The sequence below is a fragment of the Chelonoidis abingdonii genome, chromosome 19 (assembly GCF_003597395.2).
Source record: "Chelonoidis abingdonii isolate Lonesome George chromosome 19, CheloAbing_2.0, whole genome shotgun sequence".
NCBI lineage: Eukaryota > Metazoa > Chordata > Testudines > Testudinidae > Chelonoidis > Chelonoidis abingdonii.
In genome coordinates, this window is record NC_133787.1 from 1,663,081 (window position 1) to 1,678,149 (window position 15,069).

The following is a 15,069-nucleotide window of genomic DNA, read 5'->3' on the forward strand; positions in this document are numbered from 1 at the left end:
TCTACACTACCTGCAGATCGATCTATTGGGGACTGATACATCGATCCCCGAACGTGCTCCTCGTCGACTCCGGAACTCCACCAGGGCAAGAAGCAGGAGCGGCAGCTGTCAATCCCGCACTGCAAGGATACGAAGTAAGTCAATCTAAATTGATCTAAGATATGTCAACTTCAGCTACGCTATTCTTGTAGCTGAAGTTACGTATCTTAGATCAATATCCCCGCCCCCCAGTGTAGACGAGACCTTAGAGAGAATCATTTAAAATCAATTCCTTCAAACCTGCCACCTCTGTCATAAATAGCTCCTTAGAAGCCAGGCACTGTGAGACAGACTGTGTGGCCTCAGCCATTAGGAACCCCAACTGTCTGCAAAATCCTTGACTGGAGTAATGTTACTATATACTTTACACTGCAGGTTCTTTCTCTGGTAGCAAGCAGGAAATCACCATGGGGTGTTTCCACAATATCAGCACTTGTCTGAATTAGGCAAGAGAAGCAGAGACTGAACTAGATCATGTTTCTACTCCATGTGGGGGGCAGATTCTAAAGGGGGAAGGAGAAGAAGTGGGAAGCTGTGGAGGAAAAACTCATATGGGGAGCTTTTAAATGAGCAGAGGATCAGCCCCTGGCCCCTTCATGGGGAGAGCAGGGAGGCCCACTAGGTTCTCCTGATCCAGACCTGAATCTTGCTCCCTCAGGGGAAAAGGGGAACACGAGGTGTGAGCTGCAGGGAATCCTCTCCTTCCTCTTCCTGTCTGAGTGTCCTGTCCAAAGCTGGATTCTTAGCACAGGAACTCTGGGGCAAGCCACTGCCAGCTGGCTTGGGTCCACACCACGTAGAAGGCAGCTGGGGTGGGAACCCTGCCGGCCTGGCCGTTCCAGGCATGATGGAGGAAACCCTGCAGTCCACTGCCCCTACCTGTCCCAGTTTGGTGTCTGAGGCTTGAGGACTGAGCCATAGTCTGGTCTTGTTTTAGCAGCAGGGTTATGTCTGTCAGGGGGTTGATTATTTTTTTAACCAACACTGGAAAGAGCCCTAGTGCAGGTGCGGTTTTACTGGTCTAGCTCAGTGTTTCTCAAATGCGGTCACAGAGCTGGGTGGTGATTGGGGTCAGTGGGGGGGGAGTATCGGCCACTCTCCCTTCCTCTTGCTCCTGCATGTGCCACCCTGCACTGCCTCTGGAGGCAGGTGGGGCCCAGTGCTGAAGGAACAAGGTGAGTCCTTGACCTACAGGGGGTGGGGGGGACCCAGTGGGGCTCAGGCTTCCACTCTGGGGTGGTTGGGCAGCGGGCTCGGGTGGCGGGACTTAGGGAGCCTGGTTGCACAGAGAAGGGCTCCAGCTATGGGGCTTCAGGCACCAGCCCCCCAGCTCCAGCTGCAATGTTTCAGGTGCTGCCCCCCAGCTCCGGCCATGCAACCCCAGCCTGCGGCCAGGCCCATGGGGCTTCAGGCTCCAACAGACTGCTGTGCAGCAGCAGACCCCAATCCCTGGCTCTGGCCACGCATTCTGATCCCAGGCACTAGCCCTGGACACAAACCGCTAGCACCGGCTGTGCAGCATCTGGTGCCACCCTGGGCTCCAGTGGGTGCTGGTCCTGGGTGCCAATCCCCAGCGGTGGGCACCAGCCTCAGCTGTGGATCCCTGGCCCTGGCTGCCAACCCCTAGCACCAGCCGTGTGGCAGTGGACATTGAACCCGGGCTCCAGCAGGCACCTGCCCCTGATGCTGGTCCCAGGTGCCTGCCCCCCAGGTGTGGCTGCAGGGTGCTGACCTGGGCTTCAGTGGGTGCTGGCCCTGGATGCCAATCCCCAGCCTTGGCCAAGTAGCAGCAGATGCCGGCACTGAGCCACTGTGAAACTCCTGCCCCTGGTTCTGGCTGTACAGCACCTGCCCCGGGTTCTGGCTGCAAGCACTGACCCCCAGCTCTGGTCGCAGATCTCATACCCACTCCCATCGCTCCTGGTCCCTGCTACCTCCCCCAGCCCTATCTCCATATCCCCCTCCCATTGCCCCTGGGCCTGCATCTAGCCCCTCTTGGGCCCCACTGATTTCCCCTCCAATCCCTCCATCTAGGGCTTAATTTGTCCTGGGGCTTGCTGTGAAAAGTTATATTAGCAAACATGCAAATATCACTTTTCACAACATTATTACTGGGCATGCAAAAAATAAATAAACCTACCTAACTAAATTACAATGATTTGGATGTCTATGTGTGCATATTTATTTTTCCTAAAGTTGTTAAAGTGTTTTAGGAAAAAGTGTCAGTGCTGTCACGGGAAAAATTTGTTATGAGAACCTCTGTTCTAGCTCATTTTGCTTCCTTGCACGAAAAGCAGAAATAACAGTAAGCACTTTTATACTAATAAAACTACACCCCTGCTAGAGGTGGTTTTGCAGCCTAGTTAAAGCAGCAAAGTGTCCAGAGTGAGTGCATGCTGTCATCCTCCCCAGGGAGCAGAAAGAGGCAGGGGAGAGAACCCAGAAGGACAGTTAGTGCAGTGCAAAATCTCTTCAGCCTGACTGGTTCTTCACTGCATGTGTCTTCACCCACTCAGCAAGGACTTTTGGGCCCCAGCTGAAGAACTTTCTCTTTGTTGTTTGGGTGATGCTGAAAGATTTCTCCTGTTCTCCCTGTGCTTAAAAACAAGCACTTAAGCTTAAATGTGTGTGCTGCTTATTAGATGCGAACAGGTTTAGAACAAGATCAAAGACGCCAAAACTGTATAAAGGAATAATTCACATTCCTGGGGGTTCTTGTTCTGAGAAAAAGGTGCTATGAACCCTGGGTGGGTTTTTGAAGGACTGTTCACCTGCCTGAGCCTTTATTGTAGTTGGGGGGTGATCTCTAGTAAGCTTGTTCTTAATAAATATTCTCCTATGTTTTTACCTTAAGAATAAATGTACTTGCTTAGAAAGAGCTGTGTGACAGTTCAACTGTGCCCATTACATTCTTTATAGCCCTTGAGAGGGCAAAGGTGGCCTGCTTAGGTGGTCTGACTTGCTGGGGAATACAGGGTAGGGAGAGAACTGTGCATCCTGGAAATACCCTGGTCGGGAAGGAGATACGTGAGTCTGCCCAAGAGAGGTAATGGCTGGAGAGCTGGAAGCCTGACAGTGGGGGCCCTTGCTGGACCACAGGGATGTGTGTGTGGGAAAATAGAGGTGCAGTTGCCCTGAACTGTGACACATATGGTTGGATCTATAACAGTGTTAATTGCGTAAGTGCCATCAACAGTGCAAGCAAGTAGTGTAGAAGGGAAAAGCACAGAGAAAGTCTTTTTGGGAAAGGAATGATGAAAAGAGATGAGGGAGAAAGTGAATTATGATCAACTCATGAAAAAGTGGCTAGCAGAGCTATGCAAAGAAAGGCAGCTCAACTCTGAGGGCTGGACAAAGACACAGCTAGTAGATTTGCTGTATTCTAATCACTAGAAGAGGAATAATGGTCCAGATTTTCAGGGAACTTCCAGTCCACTGGCAGAGTCCAGCAGATTAGGAAAATCTTGGAAGCAACTCCCTAGATTCTAGAAAGAAACAGAGAAGAGGCTGACACAAGCAGCAACCACGTTCTGTCTCACCTGAATGCATCACTGCAGCTGTGATTGTGAACAGATCCACAGGCAAACCAAGTGAAGGATACAGCTGGAGATAGCAGACCAGGAGCAACAGAGCCAGCACAAGCGAGAAGAAGAGGATTGTCAAAATCAGCGTGGGGCAGAGAAGTCTCCAGCAGGACCAGGCTTGACATCAGCTTGAGTTGGAGGAACTATGCCAGCCGGACTGTAGTGTGGTAGGTAAAGCCAGATCCAAGGTATCTGTCCCAGTGGGTAGCGTAAGGTATGTCTATGCTCCAATGAGACACCCGGGGCTGGTTCGTGCAAGCTGACGTGCTCACAGGGCTCTGGCTGCAACCTGAGCTCTGGAATCCTCTGACCTCACAGGGTTTTAGATCCTGGTCTCTGGCCTAAGCCTGACCGTCTATACTGCGATTAAACAACCCCTTAGCCCAAGTCAGCTGGCACAGGCCAACCATGGGTGTCTAATTGCAGTGTAGACATACCCATGGACTCCAAATGATTTCTTTGCTGTGGAGCCTGGAGTGGGGAATACAGGTGCAGTTGCCCTGAACTATGACAGTCCATTCCTGTGACCAGAGAAAAGAGCAATCAGGAGGAGGGGAGGGGTGAGGAGTGAGTCAAAGGTGGAGAAAATGTGGCTGGGAGTTCTTGTTGATTTGCTTGTTAAATTTATTAGGGTTACTCTTCTGGGGATGGGGGTGTTCTGTAAGTCCATCAATGTATTGCTTGTGTCACTTGTGTTCTCATACGGAGGTTACTTCTCGCTTCTGCAAGTCCCCTCCCAATGGAGTTATCCTGCAGGACCTAAGTTCCCCAGGGCTGGGTTCTTCCAGCCCCAGAATCAGACGAATACACACATTAACAGAGCACATCTGAGAGGACTGGGTTAATCAACACTCCCAAGCTGACCCCTTAGATGTCCCTGGATTCAGTAGGTTGGGTCGAGCTGCACCTCGAAGCTGTCACCCTCGTATGCCATGGGCACCACACCAGAATAGAGTACGCCTGAGCAGGCTGGGTCGAGAAGCACTTTCAATCTGACACCCTTGTCTGCCCCTGGACTCAGCAGACTGGGTCGAGCAGCACATCCAAGCTACCACTCTCATTTGTCCCAGGTTCAGCATGTCCCTGTCCCCACTTACATGTTACAATTGTTCTGGTAGTAACCCACTTGATGAGCAAACCCCACAGGATTTTTGGGCACTGCAGGGATCTTTAGCTTAGGTACAAGAAACGTTGCTGCAGAGTGAATGAGGAAGCCAAAAAACACTCACGAAGGGGGGAGAGAGAGAGAGAGATGCAACCAGCTTAACCATGAAAGTTATTTATTGCCAAGTAATAACCACAGGGGGAGCAAAACAAAACAGTTACAATATTCAATCTAACTTAAATGTGATGATAAAAGTCAGGTTTAGAAAACTGTAACTGATCACACAAGTCAGAGTCAGAAGGCTACACCGAGAGAGAGAGAGAGGTCTGGGTTCTCACCGCTCCACGAAGCTTGAATCGATCGGGGGTCCCAGGTGAGGGTGGTAGCTGAGGGTCCGGAGTGCTGGAGACAGGCAGAGCCCCCAGCATCATCAGTCAGGAGAAGATGACGTCCCAGTGGAACTGATGTAGGTTTTGGATCCAGGCATCAGAACACTTACCTGAGCATGGGTAGGGGGTTTTGTAGGGAGAGAACAATCGTTCAAGGGAGAACACTAGATTTGTTTATGGGTAAACTGATGGCTCAAGGGAGTACACCAAAGTTGTTTTGTTCGGGCTAGACAATAGGAACTGCTCATTCCTGGCTATGGGCGGTGTTCCTTTGAGGGAGCTCACAATGCAGTTAGGCAGTTTCAGTATTTTGGATATCAATAAAGAATTTTACTAGAATTGGTCTGATATCTACTGAGCTGGGTGTGTTCAGGCATGGGTTCATTAACATCTGGAGCAGAGATTCCCCATCATGCAGTGCTTCCCTAGCTTTTCTGGTCTCAGAGTTCAGTGCAGTTCTAGCATTGGAATCTCTCTTCTCCATTCTGTATGGTAATGGAGATGCCTCCCTGTCCCATCTCCAATGCAAATGAGGGAGTTTCCTTAATCCTGTCACCCTTGTCTGGAGGGGTTTAGGTGTGTCCCCCATGGCCTTTTCATTGCTTTTTGTAAGTCTTTCTTCTAATTGGCTTTGGTTCAGGCAGGGGTGTCGGGGAGGATTTTTACCAGACACGCTCTGCTGTGTGAATGCTGGCATGGAGGAGGTGGAGGCTGGGGGTGAGTCAGTGCTGGGGTTGGCAGGGCAGAACTTGCAATAGTAGAGAGGGGTGAAAGAGTCAAGAGTAGAGGAGAGTGAAGCCAAAGCATAGAGAGAATCAACAAGCATGCGAGTGGAAGAGGGGGCATGAAGGAGAGGGCTGAGAGAAGTCACCAATGCTGATGGATTGGAAATCACAGAAAGGCCGGATGAGAGGGTGAGAGATGATGGGCAATGCTGAAAGAGACCAGCTGATGGTCACAGAGGGAGAACCAGCAAAAGAGAGGCTAGAGAGAGAGCAGTATATAGTGAAGACGAAGTAAAGCAAATTGCCTTTTCGGTGAGTGGGAGAGTTGAACCTGGGCTGCAGGTCAAATGAAGATATGAGGGTGAGGAAATGTCCAGCTAAGGGTCAGATGGGTCATCACCTTGAAGTCACCAAGGATGAGGGTGGGAGATGTGTGAGGAAAGGGAGAGAGAGAACCAGGAGTTTAAATCAGAGAGGAAAGCTGATTGGGAGGAGTTATACCAAATTTTTCACAGATGGTCACTACTTGTATGCACCTCAGTTCTGAGTGCCTGATTTGAGACCCTGGAGTCTGATTTGCAGAAGTGCTGAGTACTCACAGTTGCAACTGAAGTCAGTGGGAGCTGTGCTCTAGTCATATAAAGTGCTATTGTAACGCCGACAGACCTCTGGAGCTTAGTGCATGAGCTAAAAGCCAACTGGCTGGTAGCTAAGGCTGTAGAGCAGACTCATTTTCTCTCTCTCTCTGAGTGGTCTCAGTGTCACTAGATGGGACAGAACACCACACCCTGCAGGTGTGTGGGTTACACTATGGCCTGGTCTACACTACAAGTTTATATCAAATTTAGCAGCGTTAAACCGAATTAACCCTGCACCCGTCTACACAACGAAGCCCTTTATATCGATATAAAGGGCTCTTAATACCGGTATCTGTAATCCTCCCTGACAAGGGGAGTAGCGCTGAAATCGGTATTGCCATGTCAGATTAGGGTTAGTATGGCCGCAATTTGACGGTATTGGCCTCTAGGAGCTATCCCACAGTGCACCAGTGTACCAGCTCTTGACACAATCTGAACTCGGATGCACTGGCCAGGTAGACAGGAAAAGTCCTGCAAACTTTTGAATTTATTCCTGTTTGCCGCAGGTGGAGCGCTGATCAGCACAGTGACCATGCAGTCCCAGAATCAAAAAGAGCTCCAGCATTGGACCGTACGGGAGATACTGATCTGATCTCTGTTAGGGGAGATGAATCTGTTCTATTCAGAACTCCATTCCTATAAACGAAAGCAAAACATTGAAAAAACTCCAAGGTATGATAGAGGCCACAACATGGACTCAACACAGTGCTCGTGAAATTAAGAAGTGAGACAAGCTACGGAAAGCAAAGAATCAAATGGACGCTACGAGGGAGGGAAGGAGGGGGGACTGAGGACTCTAGCGTCCCACAATTCCCACACACTCCAAAAATCATTTGCATTCTTGGCTGAGCTCCAAGCCCAAAGGTCAAAAACATGTGCAGGTGGTTCAGGAATATATCGTCACCCCGCACCACCCGGCAAGAAAGGAAAAAAATCGTTGCTCCCTTTTTACAATGTCACTGTATGCAACTGGAATTGCTGGCAGATGCGTGCTGCAGCGCTACACAGACACAGCCCCTTTCCCCTCCCCAGATGGCAGATGGTGCAATATGACTGGTATCCGTCATCATCAATCCCGGAGTGCGCTGGCTGACTTGGTGAGGTTGGCTGGGGGCACCTGGGCAAAAATGGGAATGACTCCCAGTCATGCCCCTTCTTAAGCTTGTCTAATGGAGATTCAGTCCTGCCTGGACTATCATAGCAGCTGGAGGCTGCCTCCCCCCATTTTTCTGCTAAAAAGTCAGGGTTCTATTCCTGCATCTTATTACTTCATCACACAAATGGGGGCATCACACACTGCACGGTAGCCCACGAGGGTGGGGGAGGAGGGAAGCAACGCTGGGGTTGTTGCAGAGGCACCTAGAATGGCATACAGCTCACATTTATGCGGGATGTCTGGGGCTCTGACCCGGAGCGGCCGTTTCCCTCTCTGGTTCTTTAGTAGGCTGCCGATATTCGAGACAGGACTGATTCCCATTAGACAAAACTAAAGAGAATGACCTGGGGAGTCATTCCCATTTTTGCTATGCGCCCCGACCGACCTCACCGAGGGCAGCCAGGAGCACCCATGACAGCAGCAGGCAGTACAGTTGGACTGGTAACTGTCTCTGCTAACTTGTGAAGGCAGTGATGCTGCTGAGTAGCACTGCAGTACCGCCGTCTGTCAGCAGCATCCAGTCACATACGGTGACAGTGACAAAGGCTAAACGGGCTCCATGGGTTGCCATGCTAATAGCACTGCCAGGGCAATCCAGGGAAAAGGCGCGAAATGATTGCTACTTTGCTTTCCCGAGAAGGCGACCTTTACCCAGAATCACGCCGCGACAATGATTTTGCCCCATCATGCATTTGTGATCTCAACCCAGAATTCCATATGGGCGGGAGACGGCAGGAACTATGGATAGCAACCTACAGTGCAACGCTCCGGAAACGACACTAGCCTCGGTACCTGGAGGCACGCTGCTGATTAATGTGCTGCATGCACTCGACTTTATATCAATCGTTCAAATACCGGTTTTGTAAAATCAGAATAATCCCATAGTGTGGATATACACTATGTAATGCTGTGTACCTGAAAACTTAGGTCAGTGGCTCTCAACCTCCAGCTACTGTACCCCTTTCGAGGTCTTATGACCCAATTCACCTCACTTAAACACTACTTGCTTACAAATTTGGACATAAAATACAAAAAAGTGTCAACAGCACACAACTACTGACAAATTGCGACTTTCTCCTGTTCCCATAAATAAAATAGGACATCAATCGCATTAACAAAAAAAATTAATCACGATGACTCGCAGTTTTAATTGCATGAACAGAAACCAACTGAAATTTATTAAACATTTTTGGATCTTTTCTATATTCAAAATATATTGATTAAATTACATCACAGAAACAAAGTGGACAGTGCTCACTTTATATTATTCTATTACAATATTTGCACTGTAAAAATGAAAGAAGAAATAGTATCTTTCAGTCACCTCATACAAGTACTGAATTGCAATCTCTTTATCATAAAATGCAACTTACAAATGTATGATTTTTTGTTAGATAATTTGCACTCAACTGAGGGACTTGTAGGCCTCTAAGTTTTCCATTGTTTATTTTTGAATTCCAGTTATTTTGGACATAATTCTATATTTGTCAGTCAACTTTCATGATAAAGAGATTGCACCACAGGCACTTGTATGGGTGAATTGAAAAACACTTGCTTTGTTTTTACAGTGCATAATTTGTAATAAATATAAGTGAGCACTGTCCACTCTGTATTCTGTGTAGTAACTGAAATTAATATATTGAAAATGTAAACATTACAAATATTTAAATAAATGGTATTCTATAAGAAGTCTGGTTAATCGTGTGATTATTTTTTGAATCATTTGACAAGCCCATAAAATAAACATTGGAATATAAAATTGTAACTTGCCCTTAGTGAAACAAGCAATTGTATGAAATTTAGTCGGTACTGACTTTGCTAGTGCTTTTTACGTAGCCAGTTGTAAAAGCGGGAAAATAATCTCCATGAGTTGGTGCACCCCCTGGCTGAGAACCAGACTTAAGTCACAGGTGCCCAATTGGAAACCTAAAATTAGCAAAAAAAACCAGGAGCACTTGGCACCTAGAGACTAAACAAATTATTTACAGCATCAGCTTTCATGGGCTACAGCCACTTCATCGCTGCACAGAAGAACACACAGACAGGAGAATTTATACACACAGAGACATGAAGAAGGCAGAAGTGTGGATACCAACTGGAAGAGTCCAATCAATCGATGAGCTATTGTCAGCAGGAGGAAAAAAAACCTTTGAAGTGATAATCGAGATGACCCATAGAAGGTGTGAGGAGAACTTAACATAGGGAAATAGATTCAATTAGTGTAATAACCCAACCATTCCCAGTCTCTGTTTAAACCTAAGTTAATTGTATCTAATTTGCATATTTGCCAAAATTAGCAATTACTTTTGACCTTAAATCTTTTTTGTGTCATGGTTCCCCGTCAGTAAAATGGGGATAATACCACCCCTTCATCTTTGTGTTTTGAAAATAAATTGGTTAATACCTGTGAATCAGACATGGTGCTGATGAATCCCACAGAAAAGGCCATCAGGATTTGAATAGTCAGCAGTAAACAAGGCACGGGGCCACATATTGAACAATGAGAAGGAAATATAATATTGAACAGCTGCTCATTCAGTGAACACAGTCCATCTATGTGCTGAACAAGGCAGGGATCCTCTGGATAAATAGCACAATTGTGTAATTAGAGATCACATCAGAATGCATGTGCACAAAGGGGCTGAGTTAAGGTGTTACAGGCAACCTTAATTCCAGTGTTTTCTAACTCTGTAAGCTGTGTTCTTTTAAGGTGGTTTTTGTGTGTGTAGTCTGACAGTGATTCACCAGCCAGTGCCCCCACCTTGTGGCTGGGTAGTGTATTGCAGGGTTTTCTCAAGTCATCCGACCCGCCATCCAGGTTTGCTGGTTGTTCTTTTTGCATTGTGACTTGGTCCTCTGCCTGAGGCACACTTGGTCTCATGCCTTTTGAGATAAATCAGGGTGTGAACTCAGTAGTCGGAGGACGTCACATTAGGTCCAGACCCAGCAGTCTCCTGGCCCCTGCCCACACCAGTTCCACAGCCAGCCCCTGCTGCCCCCCCCCCCTGCCCTCCTGGCCCATTGTGTTTGAGTCTTTGTGCAAGTCTCCCCCATGAGGCTGTAGGTGTAGGGTTGCTAGGCATCCAGTTTTTGACCGAAACACCTGGTCGAAAAGGAACCCTGGTGACTCTGATCAGCACAGCTGACCGGGCTGTTGTGACATTCCCCTCTGATGTTATCTGGACTGGTGACCTGCTAAGTCACTCCAAACCTGGACTCTGGGAGCCAGCCTTACCCTGCTCTACTGTGAGAACCCCCACTCCTGGGCTGTTCATGCACAGCATCTGTCATGTAAGCTGCTCCTTCTATCGTGCAGCCGAATGACACTAGCCACAGGGACAGCTTTAGGCCGATTAAACCCATTCCCCTGAATCGAGCCCTGTGCCCAAGCCTCAGGACTCCCGTGGCTATTTAAAGGGGCGGGGTAGTAGAAGCAGGGGAGCCCTGGCCCCTTTAAATAGCCCCCAGAGCCTAGGGTAGTGGGGGGCTCCAGGGGCTATTTAAAGGGCTGGGGCTCCAGCTGCCTCCGCTGCCCCAGTCCTTTAAAAAGCCCTGCCCTGCCCGCAACCAGCTCCCCTCGCCAGCCACCCCTGCACCCCTTGCCCTGCCTCTAGCCCTGCGTCGCACCCCCTGGCCGCACCAGCCCTGCACCCCCTGCCCTGTCTCCAGCCAACCCCTGGCACACCCCTATGCTATTATACTCGACTGCACTTCTGACATTAGTCACCAAGAACAAATGTCATTAACAATTAGGTATGTGGCTGATGGTGTATCATCAAATATTCCGGCAGGAATATATGAACATTTCATTAAGTTCATAGTAGTAGAAAGCAACACAGGTGAATATTTGTACAATATCCTTTTAAGTGAACTCGAAGAGCTGGGATTGGACGTTGCAAATATCCATGGGCATGGCTATGACAACAGCGCAAATATGAAGGGAAACATATCAGGTGTACAAGCATAACTTTTGAAAACAAATCCAAGAGATTTTTTTACACCATGTGCATGTCACAACTATAATCTCATTTTGGGAGACATGGCCAAAACATGTCCAGATGCGATGAGTTTCTTTAGAGCCTTGCAGCATATTTGCGTCCTTTTTTCTGCATCTACTAAAAGATGGACTATTTTTAGAAAACATGTTACTGGCCTTTCTGTAAAGCCTCTTTGTGAAACACGATGGGAATGTAGAATGCAAAGCGTCAAAGCTTTGCAGTATCAAGGAGGGGAGTTTTATGATGCACTCGTAGAGGCAGCAGAAATAATTGATCATGCTCAAGCAAAAGGTGAAGCTGAATCGCTGGCTATTCAAATGAAGAAAAAGTTTTTAGTTTCGCTAGTTTTCTGGCATGATTTACTTTTTCAAGTGAATTTTGTGAGCAAAGAGCTACAGCTTGATACAATGGATATTTCTGCAGCAATTTCTTCATTTGAAAAGCTTTGTAACTAGTTAAAAACGTACAGAGGGAAGGATTTTCAAGAATTGTTAACTGGTGCCAATGAACTTGCCAAAGATCTAGATGTGACTCTAATATTCCAGACAAAAAGCTTGTGCAAGCGAAAGCAACAGTTTGAGTATGAGTCTGCAGACGAGCCTTTTCTGATCCAAAAGAAGCTTACAGAGTGCAATGCTTCAGTCAAGTCTTAGACAAGCTTTACAGTCACTTTAACCAAGGTCTGAACAGTTACAAAAGCATGCGAGTTTATTTGGATTTTTATGCAAATTCAAAAATTCTTGCCAAGGACGCTATATGAAAATCTGCTGCCGATCTGAAACTTGCATTGACAGATGTGAAACTAGTGCAGGAAAACGAACAAGTTTCAACTGTGAAATCAGTTGACATAAATGACTACATGCTTTGTGAAGAACTGGAATCTTTAAAGCCAATTCTTCCGTCTGATTGTAGAAAGAAACCCTAAATGCTTCCCTAAATGCTTTAATTTCTTGCATAATAACTGATCAACAGCATTCCCAATTTATTTATAGAATTCATCTTCCTGACTATTCCGGTAACTATAGCCTCAGAGAGAGAGCTTCTCCAAGTTTAATTAATAACATATCTGCAATAAAAATGCAGAAGACCTAATAAAACAGTTTGCCAATCATGTCAATTGAATGCGAGTAATGGCAGCTTGTTTAGGTAATATACTGAAACATGTTGCTGAACAAAATCAAGGAAGATAGTTTTTAAAACATTAGGTGAGGTGTACAATAAAGTTCTCTTAACCAACTTGATATTTATAATATATGACACAATGTACATATATATAATTTTGTTATTTATATAGTTATGGAAAGTTAAAATGCACGGGAGAAATGAAGGCTTTTTTTTTAAGTATCCCGCCGGGTCTGCCGAAAATGTTCAAATTGGGGCCCTCACTTCCTAAAGCCGGCCCTGATTAGCAATATCTCTGTCCCCAGACACAACCCTAGTAACCCCGTCTTGCAGTGTCCAGTTATGCCCTGGTCCAGCATCTGTGCACTCAGCCTGTGACTCAGTGATTTCAGAAGACTGTGTAACTGACTCCTGGAGGGGAGCAGGCACACAGGGCAGAGAAGGGGTGGCAGAGAGTTCCCCAATCCAGGTCCCAGTTTCGGATGCTATTCCTGATAGTTTTGGAAGTAACTGTCTCTCTTTACATCAAGATGCAGCTCCAACACCTGTGGCCCAGAGGAGTTGGGACAGGAAATTGCAGTGGTAGAATTACACTGCTCTACGCCAAATGCTTCTGAAATAAATGTAGTGGGGGTGGGCTGGGTGCAGAGGATCCGTGGGCATGGGGGGAGCGTGGATGGGTTTGGCAGCAGAGGCTGGTCGGTGCCGGCAGCAGGGCAGGGAAGAGCCAGCCTGGCGCAGGCTGAGTTGTGTGGGGGGAGCGGTGGCACCGCAAGGCAGTGGAGCAGCCCCCCCCGGGGTGGCAGAGGCCGGGCAGCTCCTGAGCAGCAGGTGCTGGGGGTGCAAGCGACCTGGCACGTACTGCAGGGGAACCCATGGGCAGCAGGGGCTGGGAGCCCTGTGGGGAGAGCAACCCCCTGGCCACTCCTCCAAAGGGGTCTTAGCCCCAGGCACTGGTTGCTGAAGGTGACCCATAATAACCCTCCCCTGGTACAGACACAGCAGGGCCTCTGCTCTGCCCCCCGGCCTGCCTGTTCCCTGCTCCCACCCCCTCAGGTACCTGCCCTAGCTGCTGTTGCTGCAGGCCTGGGGGCTGAGCCAGGGCTCCAGGGCACCACCTGGGACAGAAAGAGCGGGTCAGTGGGGCGCTGGCCAGGACGCGAGGGCGGTACAGAGGGGCTGGTGCTGACCTGTGGGCGTTCCCGCGGAAGCCGGCGGCTGGGAGCCAGTGGGGCTCGGAGTCAGGGTGTCTGGGGACAGCCTCAGCTTTCTCCTTGGGGTGACGCTGCAGGAGAGAGCAACCCGTGACCACCCTGCTGCCCGCCGTCACCCTCCTAGACAGCCGTCACCCTCCTCACCCGCCATCACCAGACATCCTTCTCCTCACCTGCCGTCACCCTTCCACCTGCCATCACCCTTCTCACCTGCTGTCACCCTTCTCACTCGCTGTCACCCTGCCACCCGCCATCCTCCTCCTCACCTGCCATCACCCTTCTCACCCGCTGTCACCCTTCCACCCACCATCCTCCTCCTCACCCACCTCATCTGTTGTCACCTGCCATCCTTCTCCTTGCCTGCCATTAACGTCCTCGACCGCCGTCACCCTGCCAACCACCGTCACCCTCCCTGACCGCCATCACCCTGCCACCTGCTGTCACCCACCATCTTCCTCCTCGCCTGCCGTCACCTTCCTCGCCCACCGTAACCCTGCCACCTGCCATCACCCTCCTCACCCGCTGTCACCAGACATCCTTCTCCTCGTCCGTCATCACCCTCCTCACCTGCTGCCACCTACCATTCTCCTCCTCGCTCACCGTCACCCTCCTCGCCTGCCGTCACCCTGCCATCCGCCACCATCCTCCTTGCCTGCCATCACCCTCCTCACTTGTCACCCGCCATCCTTCTCCTCAGCTGCCATTAATGTCCTCACCTGCTGTCACCCTGCCGCCCGTCGTCATCCTCGTCTGCCATCACCTTCCTCACCTGCTGCCATCCTCCTCCTCACTCACCATCACCCTCCTTGACTGCCGTCACTCTGCCACCTGCCGTCGCCCTCCTCACCTGCTGTCACCCACCATCCTCTTCCTCGCCCGCTGTCAGCCTCCCCAACCGCCATCACCCTGCCACCTGCCATCCTCCTCCTTGCCTGCCGTCACCCTCCTCACCTGCTGTCACCTGCCATCCTTCTCCTCGCCTGCCGTTAACGTCCTCGACTGCTGTCACCCTGCCACCCGCCATCACCCTCCTCGACCGCCATCACCCTGCCACCTGCTGTCACCCGCCATCCTCCTCCTCGCCTGCCGTCACCCTGCT